At 55.7% G+C, this 17,040-nt stretch overlaps 1 protein-coding gene across 5 annotated transcripts in view; it reads right to left on the reverse strand.

The window, feature by feature from the left end:
- INAVA (innate immunity activator) overlaps window positions 1-15,562 on the reverse strand; it is a 36,224-nt gene extending 20,662 nt beyond the window's left edge. For 3 of the 5 annotated variants that reach the window (XM_078849796.1, XM_078849795.1, XM_073320031.2), the window contains exon 1: window positions 3,959-4,253. The gene's annotated coding sequence lies outside the window, so the exon portion shown is untranslated. Of the gene's footprint in view, window positions 1-3,958; window positions 4,254-15,251 lie in introns of those variants that run through there. The other 2 variants (XM_078849793.1, XM_073320032.2) reach the window with 2 other exon arrangements.
- Between the last annotated feature and the right edge of the window lie 1,478 nt (window positions 15,563-17,040).

A 17,040-nucleotide genomic window follows, 5' to 3' on the forward strand; every position in this document is an offset into this window, starting at 1 on the left:
GGGGGAGGCGTGTGAGCTGCACAGCACCCGGGGCGGGAACTGAGCATAAGAACATCCGAACAGCCAGACTGGGTCAGACCCAAGGTCCAGCTAGCTCAGCCTCCTGTCTTTCAACAGTGGCCAGTGCCAGGTGCTTCAGAGGGAGTGAACCATCCTATCGTCCAGGCCCAGCATCTGGCAGTCAGAGCTTTAGGGACTCCCAGAGTATGGAGTTGTGTCCCTGACCATCCTGGCTAATGGCCACAGGTGGACCTATTATCCAGAAACTTGACTAGTTCTCTTTTTTAACCCTGTTATAGTCTTGGCCTTCACAACATCCCCTGGCAAAGAGTTCCACAGGTTGACTGTGCATTGTGTGAAGAAATGCTTCCTTTTATTTGTTTTAAACCTGCTGTCTATTAATTTCCCTAGATGACCCTTGGTTCTAGTGTTATGTGAAGGGGTAAATAACACTTCCCTGGTCACTTTCTCCACAAAAGTCATGATTTTACAGACCTCTATCATGTCCCCCCTTAGTCGTCTCTTTTCCAAGCAGAACAGTCCCAATCTTTTAAATCTCTCCTCATACGGAAGCCGTTCCATACCCCTAACCACTTGTGTTACCCATCTCTGCACCTTTTCCAATTCCAATACATCTTTTCTGAAATGGGGCAACCGCATCTGCACGCAGTACTCCAGGTGTGGGTGTCCCATGGATTTATATCGAGGCAGTATGATATTTTCTATCCCTTTCTTAATGGGAAAAACAAGAAACTGGGAAAGCTTCCTGAGGTGTCAGCCAGGATTAATTTATGAACGAGAACAGAGCAGAGCCCACAGGATCACCCTGCTGGCTGCATGCCCCTGTTCTGTCCAGGCCAAAGCCTGCCTTGCTCCCACCACAGCCGTAACAAATCATAATATTTCTCACGCACCTCTTCCTAGCCCCTCCCCTTGTCCTCTGGAAAGTTCACCAGAAATCCGTATTCCGGCCCGTTGGAACCTTGGCTCTTAGCCTCTGTGATTCGTGCGCTGCAGCCCTGCATGTCACTCCATCTGGCACCTGCCTGCCAATGCCAACGGCCACCCCTCCTTCTGCTGCCCACGCATGGATCCCTTTTGGGGATCAGGCTGAGGAGCCCCTGCTGCTGAGGGAAGATCTGCCATGAGCGCAGCCCCTGAGGACACCGTCTGAGTGTCTGGCTCACTCTGTTTTCACATTTGATTCGGCAGCCATCCTGAGCCAGTGTCTACAATTCTTTCATGAGCAGCCTTCTCCAAGCCAGTGCCAACCTCCCTGCTCTGCCCATGCACAAAGGGCCAGCCCCTTACAGCCTGTGTTTGACCGTCTGACTCTCAAGATGAACAGTGTGGCCCGGATTCTCTGAAGCATTCAGTGTGCTGGGCTCCCAGAAAATCCAGACTTGCATCTCTCCAAACCGAGAGCCCATGTGGCTCTGTTGTGGGCACACAGCCACGAATGCAGCGTCCACACAGCCCTGTGCTCTCTGTGGAAGGGAGGCAGGTTGGTTTGCTAGGGACGCTGCTGAGTTCCCTCACCCCCAGGGAGAGGCAGCAGGGCCAGGGCATGACACCTCCACTCCTGCCCAGGGACAGCCAAGTCCCCTTCCCGAACCCACTGGCGTCAGGGAAGGGGTTAACTGGGAGCAAGTCACAGGAGGCGAAGCAGCCTGTCTCCTTCCTCATTACTCATGCAGAGCGATAAGTCACTGATTGTACATTTCACCCGGCAGGCCCATGCGGGGAGCAAGGCAGGGCAGAGGAGCAGGGGCCAGCAAGGACACACCCGCACTGGGCTCAGTGGTGAGGGGAGTGGAGAGGCCAGGTCTCAGGTCAGGACACAATGCAGAGCAGTTCCTGGCACGGACACGTCCCAGAGAGGGGCCACCCGCTATAGCGGGAGAGGGACCGGCGCAGAGCAAAGGCAACACCACAACAGGCTGATTCTTCAAACACCCCTGGGCTGCGAGGCGCCCCCAGGCAAATCGGAGAGAAGCCTGGATGGGCGTTAGCCCAGGTTCCAGTGATTCCTATTTCTACTCAAGATAAGATCATAATGAATAAATAATAGCCGCTCTTATCTGGAGCTTTGCATCAGCAGATCTCAAAGTGCTTTACAAAGCAAGTCAGGATCATCATCCCCATTGTACAGATGGGGAAACTGAGGCACAGGGAGTGGTAGTGATTGCCGGGATCACCCAGCAGGCCAGAGGAGCCGGGGAAAGAAGACAGGTCTCCTGAGTCCCAGTGTAGTGCCCCATCCAGTAGGCCAGTGGTTTTCAAACATTTTTCTGGCGACCCAGTTGAAGAAACTTGTTGATGCCTGTGACCCAAAGGAGCTGGGGCAGAGGGGTTTGGGGTGTGGGAGGGGCTAGGGTGCGGGGGTGAGGGCTGTGGGATGGGGCCAGGAATGAGGGGTTCAGGGTGTCGGAAGGGGCTCTGGGCTGGGACAGAGGGTTGGGGTGCAGGAGGGGGCGAGGGCTCTGGGCTGGAGGCGCAGGCTTGGGTGGCGCCTGGGATGAGTGGTTTGGGGTGCAGCGGGGGGCTCAGGGCTGGGGATTGGGACATGGGGTTGCCTCAGGAGGCTCCCGGTCAGCGGCGTAGCGGGGGTGCTAAGTCAAGCTTCCTGTCTGTCCTGGCACCGCGGACCACGCTGTGCCCCAGAAGCAGCCAGCGACAGGTCCAGCTCCTAGGCAGAGGTGCACAAGCAACTCCGCGCAGCTCTCACCTGCAGCCACCGCCCCCTCCCACCCCAGCTCCCATTGGCCAGGAGTGTGGAGCCGGTGCTCGGGGCGGGGGCAGCACGCTGCTGGCCGCGTCTGGGGGCAGTGCGGTGTCAGAGCAGGTCGGGACCAGCCTGCCTTAGCCTGGTGGCACCACCAACGGGACCTTTAATGGCCTAGTTGGCAATGCTGACCAGAGCCGACATGACCCAGGACTGGGCCGCGACCCGCCGTTTGAAAACCACTGCTCTAGGCCACGTGGCCAATGACCCCTAAATCTTTGGAGCCTCCCATACTGTATCAGGAATGGCTCCCTCAGGGTCTGGCTCTGGGACATTTAGGAGGCCCCAAGTCCCTTGCTCCAGTCCTGCTCACACCTGTAGTCTTTGACCCACTCCTGGGCCCTGGAGTTTCCTTGCCTGACAGCACAGGGCTCCTGGCAGTGACTCGGCCCCATTCGCTGCCTCCCTGGCCGTTGGGCGTGAATCTTCCGGACGGGTCCGTCCACCAGAGCCATATCCTGGCTGCTCTGCCAGCCGAACAGCACAAACCTCCTGCCAGCCCAGACATCAGCACCGGGGGCTGGCAAACTCTGAGCCATGGGGATTTAGCAGAAATAAAAACCCCCAAGGAGCGTCCCCAGCCCCAGAGACTGCAACGAGGGGAGGGAAAGCGAGGGGGCTCCGGAGAAAGGACTAGGGGTTGGTTTTGTCTCCACTGAGAACATACTCCTGTAGTGAGTGCTGGGGATGGCACGCCCCCCGGAGCTAAGCCAAGCCCACTGAAGTCCCTGGGTGTCTCTCTGCTGGCTTAGTGTTGAGCGAGGTTACTCTGCTAGTCCCATACTGGGGGGGCGGCGGGGTACCAGCAAAGAGGGGCCTCTCAGGCCCTGCCACGGCAGCTGCCCTCTCCCTCCCAGGAGCTGTAATTAGCACCCTCCAGAGAGGGGATGGCCAGAGCCACTCTCCTTGAATACAAAGGGCTTGTGGTAAACAAGGAGGCTGCCTTTCCCCTCTTCCTTCCCCCATCTCCCCGCAGCCCCAGCGGAACCAGGGGGCTCCAGAATGGCACAGGAAGGAAATGTCTCCCAGGCCACAGCCATGTGCTCTGGTACCACGAGTGGGGCTGGCAGGGCTGGCGAATTTCTCCACCCCAGGCCCCCGGGTTTCCCTTCCATTCATTCCCCCGCCCCAGCTCACCTACCGACCCCCGGGAAGGAGCAGAGCCGTCCTTACCTGGCGGGCTTCTCCACCCTGCGCCGGCCCAGAAACAGCTGCCTTCTGATTTGAAATCCAGCTCACGGATTTCTCCCAATCCCCCCACACACAGTCGACTGGTCCCCTCCGCCAGCCTCTGTCTTCGCTCTGGCTCCACTCCGCTGGCTCTTGCCGTGCCAGGGGAACCAGTGAGTCAGAGAGGAGGGGCAGGTGAGCAACACCGTCCCAGCCCTGCCAGGCGCGGCGGGGCCAGGCGCAGAGGCAGCATGCAAGCGGCACAAGGTGTTCCCGGGGCAGGGAGGAGCAAGCCCTCTTCCAAGAGCTGCGTGGGAAACCTGCACCACACAAGACGCACAGCCAGGGCGCAGTGGCCTGTCCCACCCAGCCAGAGGCTCAGCTGTGCCACCGGCCTGGGCCTTAGCACAGCACATCGCCTGCACCCCACAGTGCGTGCGGATCCCTCCTGCTCGGTCTGTAGCGCTTACACCCCTCCCACTGCCCCACAGCAACAGGAGAAGCTCAGCCACGCACACCCGCACACAGTGCTACGATTGTGCAAGCTCAGCTAGGGGTAATCTGAGCTCACCAGCCCACAGCTGCAGGGGTGAGGCGGGAGGGAATCCCTGCACGCTGTCTCCCAAACACAGGCCTTGCCTAACCGGCCAGAGGCACACCAGGGAGCAGTGGCTGTCACAGAGGGATACGGGAACTGACTGAGCTCTGAGCAGGACCAGCCTGGGTAAACGACACATCCGATTCCCCTCTCACTCCCCTCCTCCCTCCCCACTGAGCCTGATTCCCCTCTCACTCCCCACAGTGTAAATCAGGCGTAACCCACTGGGGCCAAATCCCCCTCACTCCCCTGGTGCAAATCAGAAGTAAAACCCACTGGGCCCCATCCTCCTCTCTCTCACCTGGATGTAAATCAGGAGTAACCCTCTGAGCCCAATTCTCCTCTCACTCACAGGAGTAATCCCATTTAAGGAAGTGAGGTTACACCAAGATGAAAGTGGTGTGAGAGGAGAATCAGGACCAGGGTTCTTAGCTAATCACAACACACCTGAACAGCTGAAAAAGCAGGAGAACTGAGGCACTTCTTCCCTCCAGCAAGCAAAGAACCTGACGGTCCCAGAAAACTCCTTCTGAACAAAGATTCAAACAAAAATGAAACTAAGCTGGAAACTCGGCCAAGAGAAGCTCTGCCATGACTGCTCCTTCCCTCAGCGCCGGCCTGGGGAGCACCAAAGACAGAGCTGGGTCTCAGCCCGCCGGGCGCCATTCTAGCTGTGCCGGGGACGGTCTTCACGGCGGGCTGCACGCGGGGCAGGCTGGCTCCAGTTGGAGCGCCCGTACCGAGAACTAGCATGGGAGCCGCTGTGTCCACACAGGCGCAGCGCACGACTTCTGGGGCACCCTGCCTGGGTCTGAGCGCTGCAGGAAGCCGAGCTGCCGGGTGAATCCCTTGCCAGCGTATCGTGGGAGAACGTCTCCGTCCATCTCTGTCTCAGAATGGTAACAACACTGCAGCATTTGCCAAGAAAACCCCTCACACAGCCTAATCATTACTCAGCCCCAGTGCGTTCAGCCCTGGACAAACACTCCCCTCCCCAAGTGGCTCCCCTGCTAACCCAGACCCAGACAGTCCAGGAACGTCACATCTGACACACGGGTTACAGGCACAGCACGATAAAGGCAAAGGAAGGGCTGGATTTCTCTTTAGTGGAAATCACGCTGAGCGGCTGGATTCCAAAGGCCAGGGAGTGGAGACTCCGCCAAACAGCCGGGATCCTGCCGCTGCCACAAACGCTCTGCTGCAATCAGTGCCCACGCTGGGCGGCTGCTGGTTCTACATTCACACGCTCGGCTAGACGCACCCTGAGTCAGAGGAACTCCAGCCAGCTGCCAGAGCTGGGCCACGGGGCCCGGTTCTTTCAGTGCAGCCCCGTCACAGAAACAAATGGAAGGAAATTCACCATCTCTGACCAACCCTCCACGGCGGGGCTGGAACAACGCTCCGCACCTGTCTCCTTCAGACAAGACGGCGTCTAGGCTGGCTCAGTGATGGACGTGCAGTAACTGCATAGCCAGAGTGAGAGGTCGCATAGAATGGAGCCGCCCCTTGCAAGGGGCTGATTGGTCACAGAACTGTGACTTTTCTCTGAGGATATCTGCAGGGAGTACAGTCTAGTGGTCAGAGCAGAGCCCAGGGGTTCCTCTGCTCTCAACTGGCCGGCTGGCAAGTCACTTCCCCTCCCACGACTTCGCTTCCTCACCTGTCGAAGAGGGCTAGTGAGACTGGTCTGCTGGGAGGCTGAATTAACCAACCTTTACAGTGTGCTTGGAGATCCTCGGATGAAAACCAGGCTACTGATGGGCGGCACTGGGGGGTGATTATTAGTTGTTCTCATCACTAACCAGGCCCAGGTGTGTAAGTGCCACCAGTCCCCCACAACCCTTAGCCCTCGTCTCCACACAGAACTTGTACTGGGTTACAGGGCCATTAGGGTTAAAGTGGTCCAAGCCCCGAGTGTGGACACAACTATACTGGTATGAAGGTGTTCTTACCGGTCCAATTCATCCCCAACCAGGAGGGGGAACAGACTCTCCTGGCTTAAGGCACCTGTATACTGGTATAACTGCACCCACATTAGTGCTCGCAGTGGTATAACTGTACTGGTAAATAATTACACTTCTGCCTGACAGCGATACCAGCAGAAAGCGTGTGTGCATAGCAGGCCTTCAAAACAAGGAAATGCCCAGTTAAAGGATTTTCTTTACCATACCCGACCCCACACACATCCCAGGAACCGTGCTCAGCAGCACATCTGCTCCTGCAAACATGGCCAGAAACACAGTCCCCGTGCCCCGTCCAGCACACTGGGATGTATAGCCCATCTCTGCAGCACTCTTCAGACATCTCTGCCTGAATGAAGCAGGAATGGGAGGTGTCATAAATATAAAGGGAAGGGTAAACCCCTTTGAAATCCCTCCTGGCCAGGGGAAAGCTCCTCTCACCAAGAAGCTAAAGGTAACCTCGCTGGCACCTGACCAAAATGACCAATGAGGAGACAAGATGCTTTCAAAAGCTGGGAGGAGGGAGAGAAACAAAGGGTCTGTGTCTGTCTGTATGCTGGGTCTTTGCCGGGGATAGACCAGGAATGGAGTCTTAGAACTTTTAGTAAGTAATCTAGCTAGGTATGTGTTAGATTATGATTTCTTTAAATGGCTGAGAAAAGAATTGTGCTGAATAGAATAACTATTTCTGTCTGTGTATCTTTTTTGTAACTTAAGGTTTTGCCTAGAGGGGTTCTCTATGTTTTGAATCTAATTACCCCGTAAGGTATCTACCATCCTGATTTTACAGGGGGGATTTCTTTATTTCTATTTACTTCTATTTCTATTAAAAGTCTTCTTGTAAGAAAACTGAATGCTTTTTCATTGTTCTCAGATCCAAGGGTTTGGGTCTGTGGTCACCTATGCAAATTGGTGAGGCTTTTTATCCAACATTTCCCAGGAAAGGGGGGTGCAAGTGTTGGGAGGATTGTTCATTGTTCTTAAGATCCAAGGGTCTGGGTCTGTAGTCACCTAGGCAAATTGGTGAGGCTTTTTACCAAACCCTGTCCAGAAAGTGGGGTGCAAGGTTTTGGGAAGTATTTTGGGGGGAAAGACGTGTCCAAACAGCTCTTCCCCAGTAACCACTATTTGTTTGGTGGTGGTAGCGGCCAATCCAAGGACAAAGGGTGGAATATTTTGTACCTTGGGGAAGTTTTGACCTAAGCTGGTAAAGAGAAGCATAGGAGGTTTTTCATGCAGGTCCCCACATCTGTACCCTAGAGTTCAGAGTGGGGGAGGAACCTTGACAGGATGGGAGAAGCATAAGGGATAGGATACAGAGGGCCCTAGACAAATTAGAGGATTGGGCCAAAAGAAATCTGATGAGGTTCAACAAGGACAAGTGCAGAGTCCTACATTTAGGACGGAATAATCCCATGTACCGCTGCAGACGAGGGACCAAATGGCTCGGCAGCAGTTCTGCAGAAAAGGACCTAGGAGTTACAGTGGACGAGGAGCTGGATAGGAGTCAACAGTGTGCCCTTGTTGCCAAGAAGGCCAATGGCATTTTGGGCAGTATACGTATTGGCATTGCCAGCAGATCGAGGGACGTGATCGTTCCCCTCTATTCGACATTGGTGAGGCCTCATCTGGAGTACTGTGTCCAGTTTTGGGCCCCACACTACAAGAAGGATGTGGAAAAACTGGAAAGAGTCCAGCAGAGGGCAACAAAAATGATGAGGGGGCTGGAACACATGAGTTATGAGGAGAGGCTGAGGGAATTGGGATTATTTTGTCTGCGGAAGAGAAGAATGAGGGGGGATTTGATAGCTGCTTTCATCTCCCTGAAAGGGGGTTCCAAAGAGGATGGATCTAGACTGTTCTCAGTGGTAGCAGATGACAGAACAAGGAGTAATGGTCTCAAGTTGCAGTGGGGGAGGTTTAGGTTGGCTATTAGGGAAAACTTTTTCACTAGGAGGGTGGTGAAACACTGGAACGGGTTACCTAGGGAGATGGTGGAATCTCCTTCCTTAGAGGTGTTTAAGGCCCGGCTTGACAAAGCCCTGGCTGGGATGATTTAGTTGGGGATTGGTCCTGCTCTGAGCAGGGGTTGGGACTAAATGACCTCCTGAGGTCCCTCCCAGCCTTGAGATTCGATGACTCGATGAGGTGACTGACTTCGATGGAGTCACATACCCAGGCAGCACCTCGGAAGGGCCCTGGCTTCTCAAGTGGCTCTGCCAAAAAAAATGAGTGCCCACATCAGAAAATCCCTGGCCAACATTTCTGGCCCTAGTTCCATCCCTGCCAGCCTTCTTCCCACCCACCAGCCCGCCCACCCACTCCGGTAAGAACTCAGCCATGGGCCAGGGCAGCCAATGCCTGGCCAGCCGCAGAAGGAACACAGCTGGGTTCTGGCCTGAGAACTTTCCTTGTTGTCCAAGACAAAGACTTGACCTGCCCAGCCTTGTCTGGTGCAGGCACTGGACACACGGGTCGGGATGTTGCAGCAGCAGAGGGATTATTAACCATGCTCTGGGAAGGCTGAAAATAAATACTAACCATGAAACGTCAGCGCCGCAGGGAGAGCTCTTCAAAGAGGCCGAGTAGCCTTGGATGACAGCACTGAGTTCAGGTGGAGAGGAAGGTTGGCCTTGTGGAGATGTGGATTCAGTTCCTGGGGCAGCCCCAGAGTCTCATGAGCTCTTGGACAGGTCACTTCCCCATGCTGTGCCTCAGTTTCCTCAGCTGTACAATGGGGATAACACTTGCCTGCCTTGGATGGAGCCCACTGATAGCTGGCAGATGCTCAGATACTCCAGCGCCAAGAGCCACAGAGGCTCTTAAATAAATGCAGAGCCAGAGCCATGGTCTCCAGGTGTTTGGAACTGGGGCAAAGGTTCTGATGCTGTTCCTCAAAGCCTGTGGCGCTTGTCAGTGCCACTGAGTGGACTGCCACGTGGGGCAGGGGCTGTACCCTTCATATGGGCAGGACAGGTCACCATGCGACTGAAGACAATGAAAAGGGGAACAGAAGGAAGATGGGTCCTGTCCCAAGCTCCTGAGAAGCTTCTCTGCTCTCCCAAAGCCACAGCAACAGCTGATCTGAACAGGCGGGGGCTTTACCCCTCTTGCTGACCCTGGGTTTACCTGTGAGTAAGGCCAGTGACTTCAGCAGAGTCACTCCTGATCGACACAGGTAGCAACACAATCCAAGCCCAACCCTGTGCATGGCCTCCCGGCGTTTCCTGACATCTTCTCCCTCCCCGCTGGGAGGGCCACGAAGAGCAAGCCCGTCTGTGGCCATGACCAAAGCAGGAAGGGGGAGGCAGCCAGCAGAAGGCGCACGTTCTGCCAGCAGAGAAGAATTCTGCACCCGAGTGCCTCGAGCTGCACTGACAATGGGGCTGTGGGACTGTGCACATGGGCATCAGAGCAGTGCAAAGGACGAGCTCCCTGCTCTCACGGGCAGGCGGGTGTTATATTGTGCACACAAAGGCAGCCCAGATACCACAGTGCCAGGCGCTCACCAGGTGGAGGTGGTGTATACCTCCAGGGTCACTTTAAAACGAGACTATGGTCTACATCAGTGGGTCTCAAACTTTTGTACTGGTGGCCCCTTTTACATAGCAAGCCTCTGTGCGCGACCCCCCTTTTAAATTGAAAACACTTCTTTACATATTTAACACCATTATAAATGCTGGAGGCAAAGTCGGGTTTGGGGAGGATGCTGACAGCTCGCGACCCCCCCATGTAATACCTCACAACCCACCCTGGTCAAACCCCCAGTTTGAGAACCCCTGGTCTAGATGCTCCGTTGGTGGAAATCAGTCTAGGTCGATAAGACTTCAATGGAGCTATGTTGATTTACACCGGCTGAAGATCTGACCCGCTATCGTTCCTTACAGCTGATGTTACAGAGAACCCTTGCGGAAGGTGCAAAGGTCAGGATTTCCGATTCCCCACTGAGGGTGTGGGCCCAGTGACACCCCTGTCTGGGCTAGGGAGGTACCGCTAAAGTACCTGAAAGTCAATGGAACTTGTGCTCCTAACTCACTTGGGTGCATTTGAAAATCCCACCTGTCATCTCTGTGGGGAACTTTTTCAGAAGTGCCTCAATTACTGAGGAGCCTAAGTCCCACTGGCTTTCAGTGTGTCACCGAGCACTTCTGAAATATTACTCACAGAGACTGCAGGTGGGATTTCCCAAAGTGCCTAAAGTGAGTTAGGCGCAAAAGACCTCATTCAAACAGGCCTATGGTAGTGCAAACCAGCTACCTTTTCATTTGGTCCAGCAGCCTCCCCACGGGGCGGTTAGAGCTCCCTACTTTTGGGTGCACTATCATTCACCCACCCCCCACAGTCCACACTGCAGTGCAGGGTGGGCGATCCCTTAGGCTGGTGCCAGGGAATCCCCTGGAACTTCATGCTGCTGATTTGAGATTTTATTCTTCGTGTTTCCAGCCTGGCCTGATTCCCTCTTCCCCCTCCAGGGGAGTCGGCAAAACAATTTGGACAGCTCCTGGTTAAATAAAACCAAGGTTGTTCCAAGGTGATGAGCCAATCGGACAATTGCTTAGCGCTGCTTTGTTCGTGGGAGATCACATGTTCCCTTGTACTGGATCAATCCCATTGGCTCACAGACGCCCCCTTCTCTCCGCATTCCTGCTATGTCAGTCACAGCAAGGCCAAGCTTATCTGGCTTTGTCTCAGATGCCAACACCTGTAATCCAAGGCCAGGGCTACCCTAGACATTTTTGCTGCCATAGCAGTGTGGGTTGGGGTGTATTTCACGCAGGGAACTGGTACAATCTATACTGCCAACGGCGCTTTCTGGCCAGTGGATACTGCATCCCCACCAGGAGGGTTTGCCAGTCCAGCTGTACTGATCGAGCTGTGCTGGTACCCCGTCCAGTGCAGCCTCGGCCTCTCTTCTCACAGGAGACTCCCCCCAATTCACAGCAACAACGGGGAAGCCGATGACTGCATCCTGCGGTGTCCGGCCAGGCTGGGATTGCCAACAGGGACCAGGAGAGTTCATTGCTAAACCACATGTCCCCCTGGACGTTCGTCTAGCCGAGCTACTCTAGCTCAAGCACAGCGTAGGGGCTGCATGCGGGAACCCAGGGGTGGGTCTCTGGCCTGTGCTGTGTAGGGGCTCAGACTAGATCATCAGCGCGGTCCCTTCTGGCCCGACCCTCTGCGAACGCCTGACACACATATCAAGCAGGCTGCATCACAAACATGGTTTGTTCACTTCTTTTGACGAACGACAGACTGGGGCTCTGGTCCCAGCTCTGACACTAGCTTGCTTCGTGGCCATGGGCAAGCCTAGTCCAACCTCCCTGTCCCTCCGTTTCCGTATCCGTACCGTTGGGTGACAATACTGAAGCGTGCTTTGAGCTCTGTGGGTGGAGCGCGCTATAGAAGTGCAAAATAGAATTGGTTTTAATAGACTGTCCTCAGATCATTCATATAGTGCCTTCCACACAGGGATCCCAAAGCACCTCACCAACAGGGGGCTCAGTCGCACAACCCCCTGGGAAGCAAGTCAGGAGCTCATTTTTCCTTATTTGTAATGGGGGAAATTGCAGCACAGACGGGTTAAACTGGTTTAGGGTGCTTGAATTTGTGAGACCCCCCGGGCCTGATCTCCGAGATGCAGACACCCCCAGGGTCCACTGACTTCATCTGGGATTTGGGGGTGCCCAGCACTTTGGGAAATCAGGCCCGAAGTGTTTCAAGTTTGACACCAAAACCAGCATCTAGCTTTGAAAATTTGGTGTGATGAGCCCAAGGTCGACAGAGCCAGAAACAGACTCCTGGGCTCCTGCCCCCATCCCCTGTGAATAACACCACACTGTGCTCTCCCTCCTGACAGTACCCTGGGGGTGGCAGCTTCAAAGTGCCAGAGTGATTTAGGAGTACAAGTCCCACTGACTCCTAAGTCATTAAGGAAAATCCAGCCCACTCTGGAAAAGCAAACAAACTGCAATGGCTTTTGGAGAAGTGACCGTGCTGAGGAGCGGGTGAAGGCCAGTGGCTGTTGGTGGGTGGGAGAGGCTGGATTATCAGGTTTGCATGTTAGCACAGTGAGCAATAAAGAGCCTGTTGATCTCAGAAACCTTGTCACATTTTCGGCCTCTTGTCGCCAGGGATCAGGACGGTTTCTAAACCTGCCTTGCTCTGTCGCTCTCAGCTGCTATGTGCCAAAGGAAGCAGCACCCAGACCAAACTGCACTGTGCAAACATTCCCTGCCCAGGAACAAGAGAAATTAAAGGCAGAAAGCCAGTGATAAAGCAGTGGTGATCCCCAGCGGCTTCCCTTCCAACACCGCTCTCCTGCCTGTCTGCACCTAGGCTCCTTTGTCTTAGCTAGACGGCAGGGAATTCACAGGCCACTGTGTGGATTCATCCCGCTTTGATAATCAGCTCTTTAAAAATAATCCACACTGCAGGACAAATGCCGGTTAATGTCTCCCTGCCTAGTCACAGACCATCCATCATCCCGCAGGGCCGAGAAAGAGACTGATTTCCCTTGCTTCAAAGATGCAAACCTCATCAGGGATGGGGATCCTTCCCCCCGACAGGCAGTAGGAGGTTTTCCTGGACAAAAGCCGCTCCACAAGTGGGCTCCTGAAGAACCGCTCTTGCCTGCACAGCAGGATTGTCAGGCGGCGTCTACACTGCCGCTTTCAGTGCTAAAACTTCAGTCGTTTAGGGGGTGTGAAAAAACACCCCACGAGCGACAAAAATTGATAGCGCTGAAAAGCGCCAGTATATAGGGCTTTAGCTCCGGGAGCCGCGCTCCCGACGAGAAAGCGACCACCGCTCGTTCGGGGGGGTTATTTGTTATTGCCGGGAGAGCTCTCCCCTGCCGATAACACACGCTGCGCACATCGCTGTAACGTGGGTAGCCTAGACAGACCCTTAGCAACTAAAACCTAAAACCTTCTGCATTTCAAGAGCCACCTCATTTGTGAGGCCCTGGGTCAGAGTCTATTGGAACTTCCATCACACGCAAACAGACCAGGCTCTGCATGGATTTCCCTCGCTGCTGTCAAAAGTTGCCCCAGGGCAGACAATGGACATTCCTGACCTCAGCTCTTTGGCCAAGTCACTGTTGAACCTTTCTGAGAAGGGAAAAATTAACCGGCTCCGCCTTTTATTTTAAAAAGTCAGTGAAGTAGAAGGTGACTTTATGCAGCGTTTGTCCCATACTCTGCATGCACTACGCTTTGCAGAGGTCAGAGCCAACCCTGCAGTTCCATCCCTGCAGGCCCATGCAGAGCCCTGCTACAGCTGATGGGCTCCTCCCAGGCACACGTGGCTCCGGCTGCAGGATTGGGGCCTGGGATAACGCCTTTCAAACAATAAATAGCAGCAGGTGAGAAGCCCTGAGATTGGCGCTGAGTTCCCAGCACTGTCACAGACGTTCATCATTCTGTGCCTCAGTTCTCCATCTGTAAGATGGGAACAATGATATGTCCCTCCCCCCACCATCTGACACGTGTGGGTGTGGGCGGGCGGGCTGTAACCCTGCCAGGCAGGGAGTGCCTCTCCCTGTGTGTGGGGCGCCCAGGCTAATGGGGCCCCGATCTCAGCTGGGGTGTGTAGACTCCTCTCTGATATTGCTCCAAAGATCTGGATCTAGGACTTTGGCCTATTCTTCACACACAGCCCCTCCCCCAGGGTCCCGATTCCAAACCCAGAACCGAAATTCCCTGAGCTCAAGAACCCTGGGCCAGACTCCAGGCTCAGTAACACTGATGTAAACCCAGAGTAACTCCACTGAAGCTGATGGCGTTACCCCAAATTTACGCCAATGTGGCCTCCTGGATCCAATGATCCCTGAACTCTGAGGAATGCGAAACCCAAGTCAGACTGGTGAGGGCCTGGCCCATCTCCATTGTAAGAATCCTTTGCAGGTTTCATGCAAGCAGAGGCAGGGACTGTCTTTGTGTTACTGGTTTGTAGGCTGCAGAGTTAGGGGCCCTGATTCCTATCGGGGGTTGGTAGGTCCTGCTGCAAGAGAAATGATGGGCCCGCTCTTCAGCTGGTGTAAGCTGGAATAGCTCCACAAGGCAGCTGAGCTATGCTGATTTACACCAGCTGAGGACTGGCCCGAAGGATCCCCGGGACTTGCACACCTCACCAGCATAGCAGCCAACCCTACCCTTCATTCCTGCTCTGAACTACGGGGCCTGGCTGGCAAACTCCTGCTCTTGTTCCTTCGGACAGCGCGAGCCAAGGAGGCGAAAGCTGCCGGCGCTGGGGATTGCCGGGGAGCCGGTCACCCCATGCCAGCGATGGCTCCCTGTCTCAGCTCCCAGGCTGCCTCTGCCCGGCTTTCCTCCTCCAAGCAGCAAACCTCACCCTTCCTTTGGCCAGATCTCAGCGGTGTAAATCCAGACCCAGGCAGCGCTAACCTACACCAGCCCCGGAGCGGGCCCAGTCTCTGTGCCTGATCCCTGCACCCTGGAGCCAGGTCCAGAGGTTGCAAACCCACCTCTCACAAGGACCCCAGCGCCCTTCAGTCTCCGGGCTCCGGCTGGTCTGAACTCGGCAGGGGGACGCAGCAACGGGGCTCAAAGGGGCCCTGGCTGCCTGCTCCTTCCTTCCCCGCGGGGAGCAAGTTCCAACAGCAACAAGTGCCATGAGAGGGGAGCAGCGCGCACGACCCTGGGGGCATCGCGAGGCGCTTCCAGCCGCAGATCCGAGCTCCCCTTCACAGGGAGCCGGGGCTGGGTTCACTTACCCGGGGCCGGCTTCTCCCCCTGCGCAGCCCGGCCGCTCCCCAGCGGCTGGTTTCACGCCGGCACAGCCCAGCGGCGTCCCAGCGGCTGGAGCTCCGGGGGCCTCTGTCCAAGCCCCGCGGGGCACGGGGGCGGGCGCTAGCGTGCTTTACAGACTCGGCCCGCGGGCCCCGGAGCGGCCCCGGGGCGCAGCAGACACGGCGAGGGCGGGGTGCCGCGCCGCGGAGCTGGTGTTCGCTTCGCCCGCTGCGTTGGGCGGTGGCCATGGAGGCCACTAGCCACCCCCCGCCCCCACGTGCTGCCCCTTTTCCGGCGCCCCGGGCTTGGCCGGGCAGCCACTGAGGCACAGGGCTCCTCCCAGCAGCCCGGTCCGCCCCCGCGGCGGCTGTTCTCCTGGAGACCCGGGCGCGTGGGGGAGGGAGGAATCTCCAAACCCGCCCCCGAGGGACGTGTGGATTAGCAGCGACCCGCCGGCTGGGCAGATGCACAACGGCAAACTAAGGGGTTGTCTGGAAAGCCAGCTCGCCTGGGTCCTTCTTAGGGGCCGAGCAAATGAACTACCCGGGGATCCGGCTGAGACCGGAACGCCAGGACTGTGTTCAGCGCCTGTGGGTTCATTCTGCACGCTCCGGATTGCTTCGGGGACCTAGGGCCCATCCGCATGAGGACACGACTGCTGATATGATATGAACAGGACAAGGCTTTGGCCAGGGCCAACACAGAAATGCACCATCCAGCTCCGGGGATCGTGGGCTCAGTCGCGCATTGTGTAATGGGCTCAGACCCGTTTGGTCCTAGCACCACTCACAGCTGAACCCGTTTCACTCCGGCAAGGACCCGTCGAGGACACCTCGAGTCAGCAGTGAGGGTACATGGGGCCCTGCAGTCTAGATACCAGACCCTGGTAGGCCAGATCCTTAGCTGATGTAAATCAGTGTAGCTCCATGCCTGATCTGGCCCTCTGACCCCCACCTCACTTGGAGGAGGAGTAGTGAACAGTTTGCTGGGAAATGGGTTTGGATGCGGAACACCTTCACGCCAAACCATCTCAACGCTCCATAACATCTGGGCAGAACCTTGCTGGTTCCTATTCCGAGGCCTGCCAAACCCTCCCAGCCTTCTGTGAGGTCAGCGAGGTCACTGCCCCATTGTACAGACTGGGAAACAGAGGTGCAGCAGTGACCATACCTGGATTCACTGACCAAGCCAGGAAACCCGATACTCCTGGGGGAATTCTGCACCACTGCGCATGCGCAGAATTTATGTCCCCTGCAGATTTCTTTGCTGCCCTGCAGAAAAACGACTTTCTGATTTCCCACCTCTGTGCAGCCAGTGCCTTGTGCTCCCCAATGCCATGCTGGAGCCTCCACATTTGTTTGACAAATAAAATTTGCAGAATTTTGCAATACTGCGTGCAGAATTTTTAATTTTTTGGCACAGAAGTAACTCGAGTCCCACAACACTTAGGATTGTTAGCTGTGATTCTTTTTCACTCTGCCCCACTCCCCTCTCACACCTGCATTTTTTTGCTGCATTTCACTCTGTTTCGCTTCCTCTTTCTTTCCCACAGCTTCCCAGAGCCTGGGCTCCAGTCCAAGACTGAATGACCACACTTCAATTTTATAGCTCTGCGAGCCCGAGGCAGCTGATACAGGCCAGTTGCAGGTGTTTTATTGCGGTGTAGACGCACCCCAATAGACTTGACCCAGGTCACATTAGGAGTCTATAGCAGAGCTGGGACTTGATCCCTGATCTCCCAAGTCCTAAATTAGTGCCCTAACCACTGGGCCT

The sequence above is a fragment of the Lepidochelys kempii genome, chromosome 21, assembly GCF_965140285.1.
Source record: "Lepidochelys kempii isolate rLepKem1 chromosome 21, rLepKem1.hap1, whole genome shotgun sequence".
Lineage (NCBI taxonomy): Eukaryota > Metazoa > Chordata > Testudines > Cheloniidae > Lepidochelys > Lepidochelys kempii.